Raw genomic sequence first — 5274 nt, forward strand, 5'->3', positions numbered from 1 at the left:
GCAGCACACTGCATATGATCAGATAAATTAACCTGAATAGAAAGGGAGAGAGGGGAAGGAAGGGAGGGAATGTGCAGCAGAAACAAGACAAGAAACCAGCTTGCCAAAACTGTAGATCTAGCTAATAGATGAAGTGTGCATTAGGTAGGAAAAAAAAAGTGGATATGAAGATGGGATTAGGTGACTCTGTGTTGGGGGGTTGGGATTGTCCAGAATTGAAAGTGTATTTCTCTGTCTATTAGCTACGTTCCCATGTAACCTGGATTTTACCAAAGCAACCAAGACAAGTGAGGAAGAAAGAGAAAGCTTGACAAATCTAACTGGATGCATATAGGGCCGTCTTTCTTTCCCTCTCTCTCTCTCTCTCTCTCTCTCTCTCTCTCCTCTCTCTCATTCATAGAAGATAAGATAATATATAGATAATATTATGAACTTCTATATAAAAATGGAAAAATTTGAAAGTGAAGAAATTTTTGAGGGAGGAATCTACATTTTTAAGCTGTTACTGCTGGGTGCCAAAAGTAGAAGGATGAGCAAAATGCATCTCTATCAGCAGAGAACTGAGGGTCAGAGAAGGAGTTAGACAGATAAATAACTCACATTATCAACCTACATTGCTTTGGGAGCCCTCCATACCCTTCCCACTCTTCTGGCCATTATGATTCTTTTTTTCCGTGTTTCTTATAGGGGGAGAGGGACAGAGAGAGGTGGGAGATAATGAATTTTGGTTCCATTCATTGGTCACGTATCTTTTTCAGGCATTTTTTGACTTGTCTCTCATACCCAAGGCTGATGCCCTCCATGGTCTCATATCATCTGCACAGTTTGATTTCTGAGAAGGATGAAGGTTATGACCTTTTTGTGCACGTGTTGTTTATTGTAAGGCAAAGGAAAATGAAACAACCCCAGACGCCCCCAGCCTCTTGCTCTGCTCAGTGAACCTTGGCATTGTTGTACACTAGCCTCACACCCCTTCAACCTTCTTCCCTCTCCTTCTTGGATCCTACTTTGAGGGTCAGAGGAAGAGAGTATTCTCTTCCAGCTGAAGCACTGCAGGGTAGACACTGACAGAAGGGAGACCAGCAAAGTGACCATGGAGCAGGGAGGCAAGACAGGGCAACACATTGTGGGTTAAATGGCCTTTAGCATTCAGTGTTAACTGAGAATTTAGAAAAAACAAAAATGAGATGCATGAAAGAACGACTCCCAAAGGTGTGGGTAGTACGCAGGGAAACAAAATTTTAAAACCTTTTTCAGTGTAGTTTGCAGCTGGTCCTGGTTCATCATTCTCTGAAGAGACCTCAACAAGGAAACTAATACCCTTAGCCTATTTGGTTGCTTTCTTATAATCTTAAAGTGAGAGATGATTCATGTTACTGTTATCTATTTTTTAAGTTAAAAATGCCTTCTTACAAATCGCATTAGTTCTTGTGAAGTTTGACTTACATAACGATACTATCTTGTTACAGACTATTGTGCTAAGACCCTTAACTATGCCTGCCCAGCATTAATCCTAAAAGCTCCAGTCTCACTATAAGCACCTCCTTTCTGGCCTCCCCAAACTATGTGTTGCTCTTTTTTAATCTGTCACCAAGAAAGTAGCCAATGAAATCTGCACTATTAGGCACAATTTTCAAGACTTTTGAGAAGGAAGCAACCAGAATATGACTATATTTTTTCAGCTATTTTTAAAGTCACATAATATTCTATGAAGTACCTGACAAAATTTCACTAAGCTTATTGTTAAATGTTTGGATGCCTACTTTGAGTTTTTCTGCTTATTAACAGAGTCATAAAAATGTCACTGGGGAAATAGTCAATCTTCCTGCCATAAGAAAAAACTGAAAAAAATGCAGAGAAAACAATGTGGGAACAAATACAAATGTATTCCTTTGTCAGCACATTCTGTTGGAAGATACAGAGAGAACTTTGCTGAAGAGTTGAAAAGTCGAGCATTAAAAAGAGATTACTTGGTGTGTGAGGTTTGCTATCCAGTTTGGTGAAAGTACAGATGCCCCTAACATCTCTTTCCTTATGGAATTTGTCATGAGCTATAGAAAGAACTTTTTTTTACACTACAGAATATATGCAATGGAGAAAAAATATTTTAGCAATAAATGATTTTAGTATGAAATAAGTATTTTTTGCAACAATGACAAGTGAATCTATTGATGGAGTTGCTGATTAAATGAAATTTAGTTAAAAATTCCAACTGAAATTATAAAGTTATCCCAAGACATAAAATTCATAACTACAACATCTTGTCTGTAGTTAAAAGAAAAAAATCACTTCTCGGCCTTTTGGCTAAGATCAAGTGTAGTTAAAAGAAAAAAGTACTGAAGCCATGATTGCACAAAAGTGTGTACAGGTTGTTATCAATATGTTTAATTTCATAAGAGAAAAGATCTTTCAACTAGAAAAAGAATGGTTACCTTTCTAAGGTGATAAAGTGACTATAAAATATTTTTATAATATAGCAAAGAACTTTGAAAGGCTTCTAGATTTTAAATTATCCATTTTTTCTTTTACAAAGTGACAAATTTACTGAACATATTATTCTTCCATAGGAGTGTCTTTCAGTAGACATGGCACCTTAGAAGATAATATAATAACAACAACAACAATTGATGATGATGATGATGATGATGATGATGATAAATACAATCTTTCACTTCCAGATTAAGATGGCACTCCTGGGTATATTCTCTAAAGAATTAAAGCCAGATACTGTAGAGATATCAATGTACCCATGTTTTTGTGGTCGATTCACGATAGCTAAGCTAGGGAAACAGCCTAGGTGCCTGTCAGCTGATGAATGGATAAAGAAAATGTGGTATTTATACACAATGGAGTATTATTCAGCCATAAAAAGAATTAAATCATGTCATTTACAGATAAACAGATAGAACTGGAGGGCATCATGTTAAGCAAAATAAGCAAGACTCAGGAAGTCAAATATCAAGTTTTATCTCATGTATAAAATCTGAAAGAAAGAAGGCATGAAAATAGAAGAGAGACAGAGGGAAGAAGAAGCGAATGAGGGGCATGGAGAGGGAAGAGTGAGAGTGGTAATGATGAAAAATATCAGCATGTGTTACACGCATTAACAAATACGCCAGATGAAACTCACTCTTGTACAACTAACATGTACTATTTTTAAAAAGTTAAGCTGGCATTTTAAAAATGAGGAACAAAGTACCTTCTAGGTGAATAAAAGAGTTTATAGAGACAGTCTTTTAAATGAATGTTTGAAGATATATCCTTTGTTGTAAAAGTTTTTGTTCCTAAAAACAATATCAATGCATTAATAATAAATTTTCATATTTACATCTTGCAAAGTTCTTTCTATATTTCATGCGACAGATTCTGCAATGAAAGAGATGTTGAATAGTTGCTTAACCTGCAAAAAATTCTTCTAAGTCAAAAATTGCAATTGAATTAACCTATGGGGCAACACCTGATTACTCTGTGAAAGCACTAATTGACATTACTGAAGATGAATATTTTCTGGGTTGCAAGAACCAGAAACAAAATTTGTTGCCTAATTGTGAAAGAAATAAGATGAAAAAATGAACAAGAGGATGAGGAAAATAGAGGTTGGCTTCTCTTCCTTATACTTTGATCTGGATCTCCATGCCAGTGATCTTTTGTTTTGTGCCAAACTGCTCTAAATGGTATTATCTCTCCTAATTCTACACTTTGAGCTCCTCTGAGTAGCTCTTGCTTAGGACTTCTGTGAGTTGCAGTGAAGTGCTGGTAGGGCTGGAGTTATTTGTGGATTTCTTGACTGGAAAGTCTGCTGATGGCTGGTCAGAGGTGAGTCTGGGGGCGGGGCGGGGGAGTAAATGATGGGGTCCCAGTAGGTCGGGACATCTCTCTGTCCAAGCAGCCACTGCACGGGGCTAGCATGGCTCCTTTGCTGTGTTCTGGGCCTAGGATCCTTAGAATCCTCACGTGACATTTGGCTTCCTCCAGAGTGAAGTTCCAAGTAGAAGTGTTAAGGTTTCTAACAACACACCCTTGAAAGCCTCAGGATTCTGTTTCTGCTGCATTCTGTTGGTCAAGAAGATTGGCAGGTCCAGTTCAGCTACAAGAGGATAGGAGCTGGACCCTAGATCTGAAGGCACTGGAGACAGCCATCTACTTCCACGTGAACTAAGGCCAGCACACGAAGCACCTGCTACTGCTCTGGGCACACGGTAGGCAGCTAATGTAAAGTGCAGACAGTCAAGTATGTTTTAAGGATCATACACAGCTTATGTGCTTATGAAGCCTGATTCCCCTTACTATTTTCTTTAAGACCCAGGATCTGACAAAGGATTTTGCTCATTTGGGGAATAAAATATTAACAGGAAATATTTATTGAGCATTTCTGACACAGGAGCTTTTCCCCCAAATGACTTAATTTGGTCCTTTCCCAAACCTTTTGGGTAGGTAATCTGTGTACCGGGATTCTGCAGAGGAGTAAGCAGAGGATTTTGTGATTTGGCTTAGGTCAGATCCATATTGGGGTCAAATGGATGAGGACAACCGAACTTAGCTGAAAGCAGCAACCCAGCTCTGCACTGGTGTGCTGGAAAAAAAATCTGTAAAGATAAGTTTGTTAATTTATACTGTATTATATCTTTCATAAATTATAATTTTACATTGTCACTAATTTTTGATTATTGCTACCCTAGTTTATTAAACTAGACCATAAAACAAATATGGTATATCCTGTGTAAGGAAAACCACACATAGAATGAGGTTCCTGCTTATGTAATTTTTTGAAAACTAAGTTACACTTTGAAAAGAGAGAGAGAGAGAGAGAGAGAAAGTACATTTCCACAAAAGGATACGTCAGAAACTGTTGCAAGGAGTAATCATCTGGAAATGGGATTTGGGTTTAGTTTATTTGACAGAAAAAACCCATTTCCTTCCCTCTTTCCTCCCTCCCTTTCTACTTCCCTTCCTTCCTTCAGTCCTTCTTTTTTATTTTTTCACTTTACCATTTAGAGCCGGAGGAGTCGCTGTCCCTTCCCTGCCCATGTTCCCTTAGCATATATGAAATTTCCCTACAGCGTTATGATCAGTGCCCACATGTGTGACTCTGTATATATGGTTTTGGCTTCTGGCAACAAGCTTGCGCTCCTCCCCCCATTCTGCTGGCCTGGGGCAGGTCACGCCTGTCCACAAACTTCCACCATGAGGAAAGTGGTCGTGGATACTACTTTGAGGCTCCCTTAGGCAGGCCCTGGCGGGTTCTTCCTCACAGTTCTTTAGGATCTGGGGCCT

At 38.5% G+C, this 5274-nt stretch overlaps 1 pseudogene; it reads left to right on the forward strand.

Moving 5' to 3' along the window:
• Positions 1-2284: 2284 nt before the first annotated feature.
• On the forward strand, positions 2285-2411 carry LOC147824736 (U2 spliceosomal RNA; annotated as a pseudogene).
• The last annotated feature ends 2863 nt before the right edge of the window (positions 2412-5274 follow it).

The sequence above is a fragment of the Heterocephalus glaber genome, unplaced genomic scaffold (genome assembly GCF_053883595.1).
Source record: "Heterocephalus glaber isolate CG9 unplaced genomic scaffold, H.glaber_assembly_v1.0 deba00001532, whole genome shotgun sequence".
In the NCBI taxonomy this organism is placed as follows: Eukaryota; Metazoa; Chordata; class Mammalia; order Rodentia; family Bathyergidae; genus Heterocephalus; species Heterocephalus glaber.